This window comes from Nycticebus coucang, chromosome 15, assembly GCF_027406575.1.
Source record: "Nycticebus coucang isolate mNycCou1 chromosome 15, mNycCou1.pri, whole genome shotgun sequence".
In the NCBI taxonomy this organism is placed as follows: Eukaryota; Metazoa; Chordata; class Mammalia; order Primates; family Lorisidae; genus Nycticebus; species Nycticebus coucang.
Genome location: NC_069794.1, coordinates 13984803 through 14006020, shown reverse-complemented (window position 1 = coordinate 14006020; position 21218 = coordinate 13984803). Strand labels below are relative to the sequence as shown.

Below are 21218 nucleotides of genomic sequence, written 5' to 3'. Positions count from 1 at the left end.
CTCTCTTTTTCTCTTTTGTGTGTTGGGCATCTAGTGGACCCCAACTTGAGACAGTGGCCAGCAAGGGAGATGGCGCTGAGGAAAGAACAAAACTTACACCAAACTTAGTGCATAAAACCTAGAAGCCTGTCAGGGCTTACACTGTGTGCTTGGTGACAGCATGAGAACAATGCTGCTGGCCTGCTTCCTGGAATCTTTTTACTGGGTGCATAACAGAGTATCCGTGCAAGGATGCACAGCCGTCAGCAGTCAAGGTTAAGAATGAGAGAGGGGAGATTACAGCCCCCAGGAAGGTCGGGTAAAGGATAAACAGGGATAGAGGGCAGTGGAACTTCTGAGGTGGCCAGATAATGGTGTAACTCCTCAGACAGACACGTCAGCTTCTCTAGCCTAAGCTACTAGTTGATGTCTCAGCTGCCTGCACTGCTGATTTCCCCGGACAGGGGTAGTCACGCAGACATTCCCCTGACTGAGCACTTTACTCTGAGTTGGAAGGTCTGTGAGGAATTCAGCCTGTCCACTTTTCACATTTGTGCTGGTATTTTAAAGCACATTTCAGATTGCTTGTCATTTTTTTCCCTACTTACTTCTTAACGTATCTCTAAAAACTATGGACATTTTCTGGTGTATATAACCACAAGGCCATTGATTACATCTAGCACAATTACCAGTAATTCTTGGGTTCACAATATCCAGACCATAGTTGGAATCCCTGGATTGTCTCCAAACTGTCTTTCGACATGTGTTTTGCTTGAATCAGAATGTGGCCGAATTTCATACATCTTCTTTTGCTTAGTCTCTTAAGTCTTTTTTGTTGTAGAATAATCCCCTTCCTTTCTTTTTCATGTCATTTGTTGCATATGTTTTTTTAAAACTAAAATGTTGATTTCTGAAAACACATTAGAATAAATTAGGGAACAAAGATGAAATTTGCATGAACATTGGAAATATGGTCTGATTGAAAACACTTAGAAACACAGAATTAGGGGATAAGGATCCCTCTGGTGTCTTGTCTAAAGCTTGCTGTGTGGGACCTTGATTGAAGGTCCGTTTTCTGTTTTCTGTTTTTCTAAAGATAATAATGATTTTAATTTAGGCATTTTTTAAAGGCAAGGTATTGGAGTGGTCTTTGTGTCTGGAACATTGAGTTTAGTGCATGGTACACAGAGGGTCTAGTTGAAAAACCAGACAATTTTGTCAATACATGTTCTAAAATAATGTGTCAGTATTTTGTTTTGCTATTGAATATAATTGCCAGAATTCATCACTGGGGTGTGGTTGAGGAGGATGAAGACAACCTGTTCCCCATCTCTCTTACTGTTTTGATGGTGACCCCTTGGGCAACGGAACCCCTCCCCACACCTCAGTTTTCTCATCCATAACAGGTTTTATAAAAACTAAATTTTAAAATACAACTATCTTTGGCATGAATTTTTTCTTAAAATATCATTTTGGATAATACTGTTCAGGAAATGCTATTTTAAGATATCAAAAGCAGTAGAACACACACCATAAAACCTGTACAAGCAGACAACAATCAGGCCAGAAACCTGTATTTTGTTAGTTGTGTTGTTTTTTAGCCTTGGTCCCCTCCCTATCCTTCAGCATTTAGTGAAAAATGTTAAAAGCTGCAGTGCGTCTCAGCAGAAGTGATAAGAAGAATGGGGACTATGCCTAGCATATTAATTAGAACTCTCTTGACAATAAGTAGCAAAACCAGCTCTGACTAGCTTATGTAATAATAGACTTTATTATTAGGCTACTGCAACCCTGCAAAGCAAGGATCCAGCTTGGCCTTGGAGGTGGGAGGAGGACCTAGTTCACAATAGAGAATCCAAGGAATCTTTTTGTTTGGTTTTAATTATGTCTCCCCCCCCAAAGATATGTTAAAATCCTAACCCTTAGGACCTATGAATATGACCACATTTGCAAATAGTCTTTGCAGATATAATTAAATTAAAAGGTCATACTCGATTGATGATGGGCCCCAATCCAACACGGACCGAGAGGCAGGGAAGAAAGCCACATGAAGATGGGGGGGAGGCTGGGGTGATGTACCTGTAGACCCAGGAGCACCAAGGACCATCAGCAACACCAGAAGCTAAGAGATAGGCAGGAACGGACTCTCTCCTAGAGCCTTCAGAAGGAGAATGGCCTGTGGACACCTTGATTTCAGACTTGTAGCCTCCAAAACTGAGAGAGAAGACATTTTTGTTGTCGAAGCCATCACCGACCATGACACTTTGTTATAGCAGCCCTGGGACACGGGGACACCTTGCTGGCTCTTCTTCTGCCTTCCTCTAGATATCTGTGTCTTCTTTCATATAGCAAACTCAATGCAAATGGTTCTGCCTCCCAGTTTCTATAATAGAAAATAGTTGCCAACGACAATCCAAGTATACATGACATAGCACTAGACAGAGAGTATATAGTTTCTCTTTATTCTAAATTCCCAGGGAAGGGGTTCATGGTCCGTCTTGGGTGGGTGTCCCTCTGATGGTTTAGGTTAGGGTTACAGGTAGGGAGAGGCTGGGGATGGTGGTCAGATAATCCAGCAGGGGCCCACTGCGCTGGTCAGAGGAGGAGGAAGACGGGTTCATAGAGAGGGGAGCTGAGAGAGCCGGGGCCACAGCTGGCTAACCATTTCCTAACAGGAGCATATTTTCCTTAGACTGTTTTTTCCATTTCCTTTTATTTTCTTTTTTTCAAAATGAAGGATATTTCATTTTCATAAATGCTTTTTTTTCTATGATTCTATTTAATCATCCATGTAAGGAAGTGATTTTCATCTCCATAAATGTAGAAACTAAGGCTGTGAGAAACCCAATTAGATCCAAGGCTCCCTGCCTGGGTGTTAAAGAGTCAAAATAAAATATCAACAGACAGAGGTTCTGGACAGGCATGGGAAAGTTGGACAGCCTGGCTTCTGTGGACTATTAAAACTTCCGAAATTCTAGGAGTATGGATTCAAAGCACAGTAATAGCACATACCTTTGTGCAATATCTTTTTTATTAGTACCTTGAAATACTTTTCATGTATTCCTGTTTTATTTTATATATTACCCTGAAAAGACTTTATGATATAACATAAAGAATATTTTTAAAAAGAAAAAATATTTCTGTTTTGATCTAATCTTCCAGAACCATTGCTTTTAATGAAAATATATTTCTTTTATATGTTTCTATTATTCGTTCTTTTAAACATCAAAATTTCAAACTGCAATATTTTAGAGAGTGCCTGTTTTAAGAACGCCCCTCCCCCGAAATCTGACCACTTCTATTGATTGAGGCATTGAGTTTTCTTCTTACTTTTCTTCTAGCAAGGATTAGGTTGAGGTCAGATTCCAGATGTTGTTCTTTGGGGATCTTTTTCTACCATTTACTTTGCAATTTCCATTTTGTTCCTACGGAATTCTTCTTTGCTGTTTTCTCATATTTCTTGAAGTCTTAGCTCGTGCAGATTTTTTTTTTTTTTGAAACAGTGTCTCACTCTGTTGTCACAGGCTAGAATGCCACAGCATCAGCCTAGCTCACAGCAACCTCAACCTCAAACTCCCGGCTCAAGTGATCCTCCTGCCTCAGCCTTCCAGTTAGCAGGGAATACAGGTGCCTACCACAATGCCCTGGGCTGGTTTTATTTTTTCTGTTTTCTTAGAGACAGGGTCTTGCTTTTGCTGGTCTTGAACTCCTGAGCTCAAGGAATCTGCCCCACTTAGCCTCCCAGAGTGCTGGGATTACAGGTATGAGCCACTGCACCCGCCCCATGAATATGGTTTTTAAGCACAACTCAGAGTCTCCATTTTATGGGCTCTTATTCTATGTTTCTGTGTCTTGACTTCTCTGCGATCCACAAATTGGGCCCCAAATAGTCTGCTTTAGAAAAACAAATTAACTGAGGGACATAAAAGACAAAAGATATTATTGTCTTCAATTTCTTGACAAAGAAGTGATGGGAGAGAGAGGCCAAGCCACTTGCCCACGTTGGTTACTATTATATGGTAAGACTAACCACCCCGTCTTAAGTGTCCTCTGCCAGACTAGTACGTCTGCAATCTCCATTTGTAAGTGCCCTATATGGGTGTGACATTTTTTATCTTTTAGACTATATTTTTACTGTACAAAAGTATGCATCCTTATGTGATTTTTCAGAAGATATCCCAGTTGTTAAGCAACACATGATTGTAATTAAATTCGAGCCCCCTTTGAGGTTTTTTTGTGTCCTGCACCATCGGCTTTTCCCTTTGGCCCCATTACAGAGGCTCTAAAGTAGAAGATGCTTTTGCTCTGCCCTTCCTAATCAAGGAGAAAAGCAAGGTTGCTCCTGAGATAGACTGAGGAAGAAGCTGGGACCTGGGATCCAAAACCCCCATCTTGACTCTGCAGGAATCATTTTCCTCGCAGTTTCTCTTCTCCCTGCATTTGATCTCCTAGAGAGATTCACATTCCTTATATTAACACTACTTTGATTCCAGTTTTGCTAAAAATACTCTGGCTTTATTTTGCTAACATAGCATTTGGACTTCTTCCTCCCAACACTCACTCCTGAGTCATGTTATAGAATTTTTTGGGTTACTCGACAATAAAATATGTCATTCCCAGTCATTCTGTTATCGTTCCTTGAGATTTCAGACAATAGAGGAAGACTCAGTTTACCCATCATGAAAGTGCTAAAAAAATAGAAGTCACATAAAAAGATCAAGCTAAGTAGCCAGATACAATTTATCATTTTAAATTCATTCATCAATATATTTTGGATCCAATTTTCCCACAGTTTAGGTACTAGAAGAATTGGGCAATTAAATGCATTTAATCATATCTCATAACTACCTGCCCCAAAATATTCTTATTCTTGGTAGATTATCTTCCAATCTTAGAAGAGACAGCTCTTAGAACAAAGTTTAACTGATCTACCATCAAATGTATTAAGTAGGAAAGAAATGTTTTGCTTTAAATGAGAAAACACTCAAAAAACTTCAAGGAGACCAGGAAGGGCCTCCTACAACTCAAATACTGCCAGAAACACTTGAGAGCAGGTTGAACTACCCCAAAATGTAATTAATTCCACAAATATTTGAACAAAGAGTGTGGAAAAGAGCAATTATGGAGTCAGATCTTCAGGGTCCATCTTTTCCCCTGCCTGCTGAGCCCTCTACCTATTTTCTGACCACTTCAGGTCCCACTTTAGTGTCACTTTCTCCTGGCAGGCTTCTGATCTTCTCCCCCTGGTACGTAACATCCTTCACAGCACTGACCTTGACCTTGCTGTATTGTGCCTGTTCACTCTGCCATCTTCCCCGCTGTACCATGAGCTCTCATGGGCAGGGACCTCTTAGCACAGACCCTGACATGTGATATCCTCTCAACACATTCTTGAGGTATAAACAAATGGGTGGTGGAAATTTGATGAGCTATTCAGCCTTTCAAAAGCCAAAACCCTAATTATGTTCTATGTTCTGTGGCTATAGGAGAAGCTGGAGGTGGTGCTTCTGAAGGAAATGGGAAAAGACAAGGGATTCCCTTAAGCTAAAAAGGAAAGAGAGGTGTGGGGTCGACAGCCTTGTCAGTACTCAGCCTGTGCTAGGCAGGCCATGGGAGCCACAGAGCAATGTACTGACCTGACATGCAGCCCAGGATGGTGATATGGTCCAGGGAATCTTCTAAGTCTGGGTGCTATCTGAGACCCTGGGACTAAACCATCCTGCAAGAGACGCAGGGAAAGCGATGAGGCTGCAGCTGAGTTTCTTCCTACCTGGTACGATGAGGTTTGGAATAGAAATCAATGTAAATGATATTTCTTTTCTTTCTTCTTCTTTTTTTCTTTTTTTTTTTTGAGACAGAGGGTCAAGCTGTCACCCTGGGTAGAGTGCTGTGTCATCACAGCTCACAGCAAGCTTCAACTCCTGGGCTCAAATGATTCTCTTGCCTCCGCCTCCCAAGTAGCTGGGACTACAGGCGCCCACCACAACGCCTGGCTATTTTTTTGGTTGCAGCCGTCATTGTTGTTTGACGGGTCTGGGCTGGATTTGAACCCACCAGCTTAGGTGTATGTGGCTGGCACCTTAACTGCTTGAGCCACAGGTGCCAAGCCACATGATATTTCTTATGTGCCTAAATTTAGAAAACTTATTTATTTAAATGGGAAACAAATACGGAGTGTTTTCACCATGAAAAGAAGCAATCAAAGTCCATTAATTCCACCATGAAAAAAGAAACCCAAATCACAAGTTAATTACAGAGTGAATCTGTTTCAATGACTAATTTGTGAGAACTGAAGAAAAATTTAGAAGTAATCAGCATCAGATTACATGAAGATGGTCAATGAGATCATCTTGAGGAGGTAGGAGGTGCAAAGTTATTCCAATGACTGGATCATAAATACTGGAATGGGGAAATTATTGAGAAAATGAAAGGCCTTTCTTTGGAAATATTTTAGAACAGGAAAGATGGATTAATTCTGTCTAGCAAGGAGCCTGGGGCAGGCCATTAGAAAGTCCTTGTTTACACGGTGCCTAATTTACAGGGTAAGGAACCAAACTAAATAAGAGGATAGACACACATAAAATTCTCAAGGCTTTGGAGGAATAATAAAGGGCAGGAATTTTTGTATTTTTAGGTGGTGGAAAAAATGCCAAAAGCATTAAGGTTGCATATGTAGAAGCACAGATTCAAAGACTATTTTAGAAAATTAGTTCATTTTAGGATAGCTTAATGTAAGGAAAATGCAAAAAGCATGAAATTATAGTTTAATCATAGCTCGTTATGGTATAATTGCACATCAATACTCATGAAAAAGAAACAGCTAGGAAGGAATATTGGTAGAAAGACTTCTATAATTCATATGTAATTTTGAACTATATATCATAATTCCTTAATTCTTTCAACTATAGGATATGTTTTGCATGTTATAGGCATTCAATTAGTATTAGCAGAATGAATAAGATATATTAATAGCATAGAATGATCTGGGGCAGCGGTTCTCAACCTGTGGGTCATGACCCACAGGAACTGTATTAAAGGGCCACAGCATTAGGAAGGTTGAGAACCACTGATCTAGAGGCATGTAAACAGTGTGAGTTCCTTTTGTCAAAGATGGAGGGCTTCTTTTTTTTTTTTTTTTTAAGGTTTTTTTTTATTTTTTTGTTGTTGTGGTTTGTTTTTTGTTTTTTTTTTTTTTTGGCCGGGGCTGGGTTTGAACCCGCCACCTCCGGCATATGGGACCGGCGCCCTACCTGCTGAGCCACAGGCGCCGCCCGATGGAGGGCTTCTGTGCCTGGTTTGTCTACCTGTGTACCCGCCAGAAGAATAGCTAACTTGTTGGATGGTGTCTATAGCAGGTGAAGCCAGATGCCCTGGGAGAGCTGATCATCTATGCTGCTAGTAGGCCACGAGTGACATGACTGAACCTTGACAGAAGGACTATGAAAGGATCTTATTATTATTATTATTATTATTTTGAGACAGTCCCTCAAGCTGTCACCCTGGGTAGAGTGCTGTTACATCACAGCTCACAGCAACCTCCAACTCCTGGGCTTAAGCGATTTTCTTTTTTTTTTTTTTTTTTGTAGAGATAGAGTCTCACTTTATGGCCCTCCGTAGAGTGCAGTGGCCTCACACAGCTCACAGCAACCTCCAACTCCTGGGCTTATGCGATTCTCCTGCCTCAGCCTCCCGAGTAGCTGGGACTACAGGCGCCCGCCACAACACCCACCTATTTTTTGGTTGCAGTTTGGCCAGGGCAGGGCTTGAACCTGCCACCCTCGGTATATGGGGCCAGCGCCTTACCGACTGAGCCACAGGCGCTGCCCCTTAAGCGATTTTCTTGCCTCGGCCTCCCAAGTAGCTGGGACTACTGGCGCTTGCCATAATGCCTGGCTATATTTTGGTTGTAGTTGTCATTGTTGTTTGAACCCGCCAGCTCTGGTGTTTGTGGCTGGCGCCTTAGCTTCTTGAGCTACAGGTGCCGAGCCAATGAAAGGATCTTAAACATAAGAAAAGACATACAAGTTCACCAGTAAGAAAAAAGAAAAGCAAAACCAAATATATTGACACATCATTTTTTAACCTATCAGACTGGCAAAAAACCTAAAAGTGAGACAAGCTACTCTATGGTGAGACAGTGGGGGACTCTCATGTTGCTGGTGTGAAGTGTAAATTGCAACCACCCATGGAAAGCAATTTTGTAATGTCTATGAAAATTATAAATACACAACTGTTTTTTGTTTTTTTTTTGAGATAGAATCTCACTCTGTTGCCCCAGGTCAAGAACCCTGGCAACCTCAAACTTCCAGGCTCAACTAATTCACCTGCTTTAGCCTCCTGTGTAGCTGGGATTACAGGCTCGTGCCACCATGCCTGGCTAATTTTTCTATTTTTGGTAGAGACGGGGTCTCACTCATGCTCAGACTGGTCTCAAACTCTTAACCTATAGTGATCCTCCAGCCTCAGCCTCCCAGAATGCTAGGATTAGAGTTGTGCACCACTGCGCCTGGTCTAACGCATGTTTTGACCCTGCAGTTCTGCTTATAGGAGTTTATTCTACAGTTTTATTCATGCATGTATGAAATGACATGAATAGGGTTGTTCATATGGACGCATTGAGTGTAAGACCAGATAAAAAACAATTTTAATGTCCCTTAGTAAATATCTTAAAGTAAATTGTGGTACACCCATATATAATGGAATACCATAGAGAGAGAGAGGTCTTTTTTCTTTTTCTTAGAGATGGGGTCTCACTATGTTGCCCAGGCTGGAGTGCAGTGGCTATTCACAGAGCACGGCAGTTTTGACCTGCTCTGTTTCCCACCTGGGCCAGTTCACCCCTCCTTAGGCAACCTGGTGGCTCCCCGCTCCTGGGAGGTCACCATATTGATGCCAAACTTAATGTGGATACCCCATCGGCATAGTGCACTACAGCCCAGAACTCCTGGATGCAAGCGATCCTCCTGTCTCAGCCTCCCGAGTAGCTGGACTACAGGCACCCGCCACCACATCTGGTGAGGGAAAGGTCTTTAAGTATTGATATGAAATTATTTCCAAAGTTTCCTGGAAAAAAATAGGATAATACTCTATTTTTGCTGTTAAAAAAACAGAAGGAGGGAAAAACCACATCTCTGGGTTGCCTTGAATTCTCTAAGAAGATATAGAAGAAACCATTAGCAGCAGTGACCAGTTTGGGGTGGAGGCTGGATGAATGTAACAAGGGTATGAAGGAGGAGGAGAGCTTTTCATGAACTGCCTTTGAACAGAGTGCGATTGGAATTATGTAATATATTATCTTTTGAAAAATTAAAAGGAGAATGCTGTCAAGACTTACCATGTCCTCACTCTCCATCTGTACTCACTCCCCCTTGCTTGGGTTTCTTGCATCTTGGGGTCACCCAGAGAATGGTGGGATCCCACCATTTGGATTTAGGTTCTGAGCTAAGCCTCTGCTCCAGCCTGGGCCCCTTAGAGTGAGGGATGATGATATCCTGGGTCGGGGATTCTCAGTCTGGCTACCAGCTGGCATCTCCCCTAGAGCTTTCAAAGATCCTGATGCCCAAGCTGGGATCTAGACCAAGACATCAAGACATCATGATCTCTAGAGAGAATGACCCAGACATCAGTGTGTTTTTCATTGCCCCAGGTGATTTCAAACCCAAGTTTGAGAACCAGTGGTCTGTATAAAGTAAGAACTTCTCATTTCACACGCAACTCTCATCCCTTGCCTCTGCCTCGCCCTCTGGGACTTCACAGGGACCTGGAGCGATCAGCAAGTTGGTGTTCAGGCATTTCTTTTTCTTTCTTTTTTTTTCTGCACCATCAATATACATTTATTACAGAACAAAGCATACAAACCATCAGAAGAATACATCTCAAAGAGTGAGACGTGTCCTTGTTCCTGAGTTGGGAAGAGACTACATTGAGGCATTTCTTTTTTTTTTTTTTTTTTGTAGAGACAGAGTCACTTTATGGCCCTTGGTAGAGTGCTGTGGCCTCATACAGCTCACAGCAACCTCCAACTCCTGGGCTTAAGCGATTCTCTTGCCTCAGCCTCCCGAGTAGCTGAGACTACAGGCGCCCGCCACAACACCCAGCTATTTTTTGGTTGCAGTTTGGCTGGGGCCGGGTTTGAACCTGCCACTCTCGGTATATGGGGCCGGCGCCCTACCGACTGAGCCACAGGCGCCGCCCCATTGAGGCATTTCCAATTCTCTCTCTTTAGTGACTAAATACTGAGTAATCTGCTTGATTCATCAACAACTAGGGCTTATTAGGGAAAAAACACCTGAGAAAATATGAGAGTTCTCCAGATAGAACCAGTTTGATAAATCAGAGTTTAATAGCAGGCTCACATGTTTTGTAAATTTAGAAATTTGTTATTAAGAAATTTGCATAGTGGCCAGTGCCTATGGCTCAGTGGGTAAGGTGCTGGCCCCATATACCGAGGGTGGTGGGTTCAAACCCAGCCCCAGCCAACCTGCAACAAAAAATAGCTGGGCGTTGTGGCGGGCGCCTGTGGTCCCAGCTACTTGGGAGGCTGAGGCAAGAGAATCACCTAAGCCGAAGAGCTGGAGGTTGCTGTGAGCTGTGACACTATAGCACTCTACCGAGGGCGACAAAATGAAACTCTGTCTCTAAAAAAAAAAAAAAAATTTGCATAGTGCTTATTAGAATATATGATAAGGATTTCTTTTCATCTAGAGTAAGAAATCCATACTTCATATGACAATTAATCAGGTTATAATAGGGGTAATCCTAGTAATTTTTCTGGTGTTAAAAAAAATTTTTTTTTTTGAGACATAGTCTCTGTTGCTCAGGCTAGTGTGCCATGTGTCAACCTAGCTCACAGCAACCTCAAACTCCTGGACTCAGCCAATCCTCTTGCCTGAGCCTCCCAAGTAGCTGGGACTTCAGGTGCCCACCACAATCCCTGGTTATTTTTAGAGACAGGGTCTCTGGCTCAGGCTGGTCTAGAACTTGTGAGCTCAGGTAATTCACCTGCCTCTGCGTCCCAAGTGATAGAATTACAGGTGTGAGCCACCCCACCTGGCTTTCTCTGGAAAACACATTGGAATGGAATTGTTAGGTCTTACGGTGGGTGTATGTTTAACTTCACAAGAAACTGTCAGATCTTTCCCCAAAGTGGTCACACCATTTTACATGTTCACAGGCAATGTATGAGTTTCACAACTTCACCAAACTCTGGCATTGGTAGGTTTTTAATTCTAGCAATCTCTGGTGGGCGTGCAGTGGTAGCTCATGGTGATATTGTTTTTCTGATTGGTAATAAGCTCTTTAATCATCTACTATTCATACATCATCTTTCGTATTCAAATATTCTGTCCATTTTAATTTTTGTTTATTTACTATTTCTTTCTTTCTTTTTTAAGAGAAGTGTCTTTACTAGCTGGGCAGCCTACAAGAGGTGGGTGTAGTGGGATGAGCGGGTGGCGCCGATGCCAGGCCCGCCATGCTTCACAGGCTTGTAGGTGATGGAGAACTCCCCTCGGCAGCGACGGATCATCTCGGGCTTGGTCTCCACTTGGTTCAAGGTCTTGCCATCGTAGACGCCCACGGTGCTGCCCACCATTTCCGGTAGAATGATTGTGTCCCGCAGGTGACACAATCTACTACCCTGGGTAGGGTGCGGTGGCCTCATAGCTCACAGCAACCTCAAACTCCTGGGCTCAAGCGATCCTCTGGCCTCAGCCCCATCCCCCCTCCAGTGTAGCTGGGACTACACGCGCTGGCCGCATATTTTTAGAGATGGAGTCTCCTTCTTGCTCTGGCTGAGGCTGTCTCCCTCTTGTTCCGGTGTCCCCGCCACCTCTGGCTTCTGCAGGGGCGGCGCCTCCTTCTCAGCTTTGCTCGCTCTGCTTCCGGGACAGGGCTCAGTCCGACCGACCGCGCGCTGGTGGGCACAGCCGGCTGCATCGGCTGCTCATAGGACCTACCCAGCCTGGTGCACGTCCACGCCACGGTAGGTGCACTTGCAAAAGATCTACTACTTTTTTTATTAATTTTTTTTTGAGACAGTCTCACTACCTCGCCCTGGGTAGAGTGCTGTGGTGACACAGCTCACAGCAACCTCCAACTCTTGGGCTTAAGCGATTCTCTTGCATTAGCCTCCTGAGTAGCTGGGACTATAGGCACCCGCCACAATGCCCGGCTATTGTTTGGTTGCAGTTGTCATTGTTTTAGCAGGCCTGGGCCAGGCTCGGTGTATGTGGCTGGCGCCCTGCTCACTGAGCTATGGGCGCTGAGCCAAGGTCCTTTCTTCTTTAGCTTCATTTCAGCCATCTTGTCGGCTTCCCAGAAAAGACTGCCCCTGCCTGCCTCTATTTCTGAATTTTAATGTGCATAAAATGCCAGGCCCACCCAGGAAACCTCCCAAACCTACCCCTTCCCTGGCCTGAGAAGAAAAGGGGTGCTGAGTGGGCAGGAATTTTTGTCCCCCACCTTTTTTTGATATAGAGTGCTGTGGCCTCATAGCTCACAGCAGCCTCAAACTCTTGGGTTCGAGTGATCCTCTTGCCTCAGTTTTTCTATTTTTAGTAGAGATGGGGTCTTGGTTTTTGCTCAGGATTGTCTCAAACTCCTGAGCTCAAGCAATCCACCTGCCTCTGCCTCCCAGAGAGCTAGGATTACAGCCGTGAACCACCGGCCTGTTTTTGTCCATTTTTAAAGCTGTTAATACATTTTTTTTTTTTAAGACTGAGGCACACTTTGTCACTCTGGGTAGAGTGCCAAGGTGACAGGTAGAGAGAGCCTCATAGCTCACAGCAACCTCAAACTCCTGGGCTTAAGCGATCCTCTTGCCTCAGCCCCTACTCCCCATGTAGCTGGGACTACAGGCTGGCCACATTGCCCAGCTATTTTTAGAGATGGAGTCTCCCTCTTGCTCTGGCTGGTCTTGAACCCACCCTCCTTGGCCTCCCAGGATGCTAGGATTACAGGCGTGAGCCACTACCTCTGGCCAATTGTTAATACTTATCTATTTATTTATTTAGAGACAGAGTCTCACTATGTCACCCTCAGTAGAATGATGTGGCATCACAGTGCACAGCAACCTCTAACTCTTGGGCTTAAATGATTCTCTTGCCTCAGTCCCTCCTATAGCTGGGACTATAGGCACCTGCCACAACAGCACAATGCCCAGCTATTTTTGTTTGTCATTGTTGTTTAGCTGGTCTGGGCAGGGTCTGAACCCACCTGCCACTGAGCTACAGGCACTGAGCCTATTAATATATTTTAAAAAGTTTTATTATCCTAATTTATGGGGCAATCCTGAAGGACTTCTGATAACGTACAAATATCTAACTCTATTTTAAAGCATTTCTAGAAAAGGAAAAATTTATCTCATTCTGCTCTGGTATTGTGAAACTTGTACTGTAAGAACTTATTGACTCCAGATAATTATCATTTAAGGTCATTTTTCTTGGCTACTCTTCAGTTATTGAGTTAATACAAAAATATTTAGAGATAATTTGTGATTAGGCATTGTGCACTTATTATGTTTGTATAGAAGGAATTCTCATCTCTTGAAAGATAAAAAATTATTTCATAAATGATATGCCCTTATTTTTTCTTTCTCAATACTCTCAATCAATATTAAAAGGATGAAAAAGAGTAATTCAACTAAGTACTAGTTCATTTGCTACATTTTTCTACCTTTAACCTCTTTACTAATGAGCTAAAGAATAACAGGTTCTTTTGCTGGGAAAAAGATAATGGTTGCATTTAGGATTCACTTTCTTTTCCAAGTTTAAGAGTTTTATTTAAGGGGTCTGGATCTCACATAATAAGATAAAAGAAGCTGCTAAAGCCCCCTCTGTAGAAAACATTTTTTCTCCACAATGTTGGTGGTAGTTTGGGGGTTACAAAGGCTGGTTGCCCTTACCTAAGGTATGTTGAGCAAGACTCTAACCCGAAAACAGGAGCTAAGTGTGAAGATGCAGGTGTCCATGCTGACCAACTGTCCCTCACCCAGTCCAGGTAGGGACAAGTGGAAGATTTCTTCTTGAACTTATTCTCTGATCCTTCAGCACATATCCTCACCTCAGCAGCAATTGTTGGGGGGTGGGAAAGAGCATCTGTCTTTATATTTGCCTTAAAATGTATGAAGGTCCAATTTGAGAAAAGGCTTAATTACATAAATATGCACAGACCTCTTACTATAGATGCTCAGCTGTATTTAGCATGAGTCATCACACAAGATCAACAGCCCAAGGAGATTTGCTATTTTGATTATGGACAGGCAGATGTGGGTGTGTATAGAGCAGAACCTTTGTAAGTTGACCACGTAAGGGACTGTAACACAGTGATCAACATATGGAGGTGGTCAACACAAGGACGTAGGCCTACTGTACTGATATATACATGTGGTCTGCGCCCCATCTGTGAAAATTAGGTCAACTTGAGGTGGTCAGTGTAGGGAGGTAGTCAACTTTGGAGGTTCTACTGTATATATTTTTTGAACTTAGATTTCTACTTCAACTCTCAATGCATTTGTATTTTAAAAAAATTCTTAATTGTGGTAAAAAACACAACATAAATGTATCATTTTAGCCATTTTTAAGTGTATGGTTTAGTAGCATTTATTCATATTGTTGTGCAAAAGAGCTCCAGAAATTTTTCATTTCACAAAATTGAAACTTGGTATCCATTGAATACCTCCACAATTCTCTCTCTCACATTCTTTGTTTCTGTGAATTTGAGTGCTTTAGCTATATAAATGGCATCATTCAGTATTTGTCTTTCTGTGATTACCTTATTTCGCTTAATACGCACTGATATTCCACTGGGTGAGTACACCATGTTTTGTTTATCCATTCATCTTTTAATGGACATTGGGTTGTCTCCACCTCTTGGCTATCATAAATAATGTTCCTATGAAAATAAGTGTACAAACATGTCTTCAAGACTCAGTTTTCAATTTTTTAAAGATATATGCCCAGAAGTGGAGTTGCTGCATCATACAGTAAGTCAGTTTTTAATTTTTTCAGGAATCACCATTTTATAATCCCAGAAATAATGCACAAGGGTTCTAATTTATTCACATCTTTGCCCATACTTGCTTTCTGGTTTTGTTTTTTTTTTTTTTTTTATCTTAGCCATCCTAATGGGTGTGGGGTGCTCAATACATTTTTGAAAAATGAAAATACTTCAAACCATCAACAATGATATACTTTCTTTTTATGTATTATTAAATTCTCTAAGAATCCAAAGGCAAGACCACTGGCCAGATTCAAAAAATGATGCCGTCTATGACCTTCTGGTTTCCTCTTAAATTTAAATTTCTCCTTTTGAAAGCAAAGTAAAAAAAAAAAAAAGACCCAAAGTCCTTACTTTTTATTCTAGTCTATTTTCTTTCTAGAAATAAGTATGTTTTTATACTTTTCTCCAGTTGTCTTAGATTTATGATTACTGAGACATGATATAGCATAATGGCTGAGTAAGGCCTCTGAAATACCTCAGTTTGAAATCTCCTTCTCCAAGCCTCAAACCCACTATTTCTTCTCTTCAACCACAAACCATAGCCATTGTTTCTTGTTAGGTCTGAGGCCTATATGGCCCTCAGGCATTAAAAAGAAAATAGTTCAGTATCTCATATTCAAAAAGCACCTTTTGCCTGGCCTGTGGCTCATGACTGTAATCCCGGTTGAGGTAGAGTTTGAGACCAGCCTGGGCAACATAGCGAGACCCTGCCTCAAAAAAAAAAAAAAAAAAAAAGAGGCACCTTTTTGCTTCTCTCCAGAAACTACTCACACCATACTACCAGAGCCCCTTACTTCCAAGGCACCATGTTCTTATCTTAACCCACCCCTCCACAATGGTCCCACCTTCTATTCAACTGTGGCTTTTCTGGTGAAATCTGCCCTTTTGGCTTGAGGTCCGTAACTTCTTGAAGGGAGCAAGCTGACCCGGGTTCTGGGCCAGACACCTTCAGAGACATGACACCCTCTAGCCTGGGGGTCTGGCATACTGTCACTTGCTGCCGCCCAAGCTTTTTCCCGCCAGGCTTAGAAAGAAAAGCTAGGAAGGGGGTTGCAGAAGGAAACGTGGCAGCTGTTGGGTCGGAACAATGACTGTCTCCTTAAATCCCTGCCTCCTTGGTCCCTGCCCCATCAAGTTCCAGAAACCCGAAGGAGGTCAAGCATCTGCAAACCACTGCTAACCTTTTCCACGCCATTCTTCGTGGGGCACCGTTCCTGTGCTCAGAGGAGGGCGGGCGGGCTGACGGGTGGGGGGTGCGGATGGGCGTGGGATTCATGCTGGTGGAGGACACTGGACCGTGACGTGGGCGCAGTGGCAACCGTTCCTCCGAGATTTAAGTCCCGCGCAGCCCAGGTGGCGCGGGAAGCCCGCGCTTGTGGCTCCCGGGGAGGGGAGGGCTTCACAGGTCCCTGCACAACGCCGCTGTCCGCCGACGTCGTAGGTTAAGTGGCCCCATGCAGGGCCTCAAAAAGCGACATGCAGAGTCCGAACCACTGATCACCAGCCAGCTGCTCCGGGTTTCGCCCGTGCACCCATCGCCCGCCCTCCTTGTTTCGCTTTTCAGCACAGCTGCAGGATTTGCTTGTCTCTGGTGGCGCTTCCCGCGCTCTGTGCGGTGGCGCAGCGCGAAGCCCAGCTCGGTCCGCACGCCCAAGTAAGGCACAGACACCAGGCGGCGAGTCCGGCCGAGGAGGCCGCCCCTATGCACACCTGCCCCCGGGGCTGGGCGGAGCGGGGCGGGGCGCGCCGGCGCGCAGGTCGCGGATGCGGACGCTGGAGGGGGCTGTGGCTCTCCTGCTGTCCCCTCGGCTCCGGCGGCGCGGCGCCCAGCCTCCCCCATTCGAGGGGCCGGCCCAGGCCTGGGAGGGGCGGCGGCCGCCTGCACTTCCCGCTCGCGGGCTTCGGAGGCTGCAGGTCCGGCGAGGCTGCAGCGGCTGCGGACGCTCGGCCTGGACGCGGGGCGGGGACGCGGCCGCCGCCCGCTTTGCGCTGCTCCTCCCCGCTCGAGTGGCGCTAGCCGCGGCGTCGAGGCGGCCATGGCGACCCGGAGCTCGCTCCCCACCCACCCCGCCTGCTCCGCCCTCCCCTTCGCTCCGCGCCACCTTTGATGGCTCGGACCTCGGCCGGCCACCGCCAGCCCCGCTCGCGCGCCCGCGGGTATTAATAGCCAGCGCCGCAGGCGAGCCGGAGCCGCCGCGCCCTCGGCAGCCGGGGGCTCGGGAGCTGCGGATCCCGGAGCCCGGGACTGGGAGCCGCCGGCGCCGTGGAGGTAGGAGGCGCGCAGCGAACAATGACCGCGCGGGAGGGCGGGGGCCGGCGTAGTCCCGGCCGCGGGCGGCAACTTGTGCGAGTCGGCTCCCAGGGCGCGGGCGGAGGTGGGTGCGTGGCCCCCCGGTGGGTCCTGCCCGGAGGAGGCGGCCCGGGCCCAGGCAGTCCGGGCAACAATGGCAGGAGCTTGGGGGCCTCCGGGCTCCGCGCCGCCCTTTGCACCCTTCTGCCTTCACCTCTGCGGACCTGGGGCTGCGGGACTGGGTGTCTGTCCCCTCTTGCCTCCCCCACCCTCAGCGCTCTTCCCCTGCTTCCTCCCGTCCCACCCTGCGGGGTGACACCGCCGGACGCTGCTTCCGGACCTTGGGACGCAATCTCGGCCCCTGAGGCCGGTTGCGGACCAGGGAAGTGGCCGCTGGCGCTGATGCCACCGCGGCACCGAATGCCTGCAGCTCGCCCACGCGCCGCGCGAGGTTCCCGGTGGGTGACAAAGAAGAACACACCCTCTGCCCGAGTTAAATTTTGTCTCTCTTTACTGCTTGCTTTAATGGAGGGCAAAGTTTGAGTGGTTTTCTCTTTTAAAGTAAAGGATTTCTTTTGTGGTTAGCATTTCAAAACAACAACTTCGGTTTGTGGTTTTACGATTTAAGTTCCAGAAACTTTAGCTATGCGATTCGGCTGGACCCGTGAGTGTGTGTGTGTGTATGTGTGTGTATGGGAAACACATGAGTTCTCTGTGAGCAGTCTGGATTTCGTCCCTGGCAGTTGGAGGATGTTGGGGTTTGAGTCGGGTCCCCCAGACAGGAGGGAGCTGAGGCTCACAAAGAGCCGAGGACCCTCCTCTCAGACCAGCCGGTTCAGATGTGGAGGAGGTTGCTTTTCATCTGAAACAGTTTAGCAGTCTCAGCCTGCCTGTCCTCTCAGCCGTGGGGGGTACTGATGGCCTCTGGCAGTTTGGCCGTTCTCCTTGTCATTTCCCCAGGTTTGACTTGCTCAGCCCTGGCTCCTGCCACTGTACTCCCAGGGCCCCCCTCCATCCAGCAGGCTGCATCTTCTGAGCCAAACCTTGGCCTAGCACTGGGTTATGCTTAATGTGCCTTGCACGTGGTGACTTGCCAGCCTATTTCAGAACATCCACTGTCTTGCTTTTTCTTATTCAGTCTGAACTAGGAGAGAAGAAAGAGCTTTTTGGTCCTGAAAGCTTAAGGGAGAGTTAGTTGCCTGACAATTTGTTTTCCTTCTTAGAATGAGGCAGGGCCCTGGTGAGGTCGCCCTCCCTTTGGCTTTCTTCCTTCATTCCACCTGTCCTGCTGCGGGTTTACCCTCAGCCTTTCTGACAGGTTGGCGTCCAGGATATGACAGTTTCTGTCAATGAGCTTCATATGTGGGTACAGCCACCACATGGCTCACTTTATATTCCTGCAGCATCGTTCTGCAGCAAGGCATCAATATTGGAGTTACTCCAAGCACAACGAAACGTTTGTGTTTTTAGAATGTCTGGCTAATAGATCTGCTCTGGGTAAAATAAATAGAAGCATTATTGGGCAGTGGCTGGTTTACTGAGGAAATTGTTGTTGGAGATAGTGAGTAGATACTGCCCTAGCCTGATGCCGCCCAGAATCTCTTACTTGTTTCTTTTATGTGCATGAGAAACTAGAATACTTGCCCATGAGGTTAGCCATGTCCCCTGTGGGCACAGATTCTATGGGATACCCCTCTGTGAGTTGGGGTGTGGTGTTTCATTTACAAGTTCTGTCCTTGGGGGAGTCCTTTTGAAGTCTGGTTTATTAAGCCCCTTTTCTTCCTTTAATTGATATAGAGATGGATTTATTCTTTGGGTCATTAACAGAATATTACTGTATTTCTGTGATCATACTTACCAAAGAAGATTTTAAAATAATTATCCTAGACAACTTTCTCACTGGGTTATTGCAGTTATCTTCAAATTATCCTGAGACTGCAAGGAACCTGAAGGTGGTTGTTTTGCTTTTCATTCAAGAAACTGTTCAAGGAAATGATTTTTTAAAAGATAGCGATTAAATATTGAAAAGGTTAGTTTTTTAAAAAGTGGAGCCCGGGTGGTGCCTGTGGCTCAGCGGGTAGGGCGCCAGCCCCATATGCCGAGGATGGCGGGTTCAAAACCGGCCCTGGCCAAACTGCAATAAAAAAATAGCCGGGCGTTGTGATGGGCACCTGTAGTCCCAGCTACTTGGGAGGCCTGGGCAAGAGAATCGCCTAAGCCCAGGAGTTGGAGGTTGCTGTGAGCTGTGTGACTACAAAAAAAAAAAAAAAAAAAAAAAGTGGAGCCCATACTCATTCAACAGGTAGGAGTTTAACTCATTTGGAAAATGATATCTGTTTAGGAGGAGAGGATGCTTGTGATAAACGTCCAAAAACAACTTTTTCCACCCTGGAGTGGGTTAGCGAACACTAGAGAAAAGACAAAATCCTGTTTTTTCCATGCTTAAGAGCTCAGGAGAAATGGTGTTTGTGATTTTCCCAGAGGATAAGGGAAATTTTATGGACTTGTAGGTACTGTACTTGCCTAATGTTTTGATAGCATGGCGAACTGGGCATTTTAAACAAACCCTTTGTAACTGGCTTTGCTTATTGCAGAGAACTGCTTAGTATTTTTGAGCAATGCCATTTCCTCACCCATTGAAGATAGTACAGAGAAAAGGCACCCATGTAATTCTTTTTATTTATTTATTTATTTATTTTTATTAAACCATAGCTGTGTACATTAGTATGTTCATGGGGCACCATACACTTGGTTTGACACATTTTTATCACATTAGTTACCCATGTAATTCTTAATGCAGTTGCTGGAGTCCCCTGCATGGGAGGTACAGGTATTCCTTGTATTGGTTACCATTTGCCTGGGAGAAGTGGGAGTGGGGTTTTAGCTTCTTGTGGCTCTCCTATTGTTTGGTGCTTTTCATTGAAAGGAGGGCTTTCCCAGCCTGGGTACTGAAGGGGAAGCTGTGGATGGACTCCTTTTCTTGCTTTTTAGCGGTCAGAGTTTATTTGTATGGGGGCAGGACTTGATCACAGCCCTCTTACTCTCTGTTTCTGGGTGGTGACGTAGGCTTACTTGGTATCTCCTTAACCACATCCATGTGGCCCGGAAAATCTAAGCCAAATGGTTTCCATTCAGGTTACTTGAAATAGCGATTTGTCCAGTCCCTTTATACCAAATGCAGCCTTTGTTTTTAATCAAGAAACCCCCTGAAAATGTTTATTTAAGATTGGAAAAACTGACCTTTTGTAGGATGCTTTTGCTTTGGTTTGAGTTAGTTAAAAACATTTTGCCAAGTGGATACTTGGAGCAAAAGTGAACAGTTGAAACATTATTAAAATATGGTGCTCTAAGCTTTTGATATTAATCCAGTGTGATCAAAACTGAGCACATGCTCATTGAGGCCTATGAACTTTTTAAAAAATTATTATTAAATCATAGCCGTGTACATTAATGCGATCATGGGGCAGAGGCCTATAAACTTTTTTTTTTTTTTTTTTTTTTTATTGTTGGGGATTCATTGAGGGTACAATAAGCCAGTTACACTGATTGCAATTGCTAGGTAAAGTCCCTCTTGCAATCATGTCCTGCCCCCATAAAGTGTGACACACACTAAGGCCCCACCCCACTCCCTCCCTCTCTCTTTCTGCTTCCCCCCCCATAACCTTAATTGTCATTAATTGTCCTCATATCAAGATTGAGTACATAGGATTCATGCTTCTCCATTCTTGTGATGCTTTACTAAGAATAATGTCTTCCACTTCCATCCAGGTTAATACGAAGGATGTAAAGTCTCCATTTTTTTTAATGGCTGAATAGTATTCCATGGTATACATATACCACAGCTTGTTAATCCATTCCTGGGTTGGTGGGCATTTAGGCTGTTTCCACATTTTGGCGATTGTAAATTGAGCTGCAATAAACAGTCTAGTACAAGTGTCCTTATGATAAA

The 21218-nt window shown here is 44.9% G+C and overlaps 1 protein-coding gene across 3 annotated transcripts in view; it reads left to right on the top strand.

Moving 5' to 3' along the window:
• The first annotated feature begins 16904 nt into the window (after positions 1-16904).
• FARP1 (FERM, ARH/RhoGEF and pleckstrin domain protein 1) overlaps positions 16905-21218 on the top strand; it is a 285816-nt gene continuing 281502 nt past the window's right edge. The window contains exon 1 of one of the 3 annotated variants that reach the window (XM_053563575.1): positions 16905-17248. The gene's annotated coding sequence lies outside the window, so the exon portion shown is untranslated. Of the gene's footprint in view, positions 17249-17675; positions 17728-21218 lie in introns of those variants that run through there. The other 2 variants (XM_053563573.1, XM_053563574.1) reach the window with 2 other exon arrangements.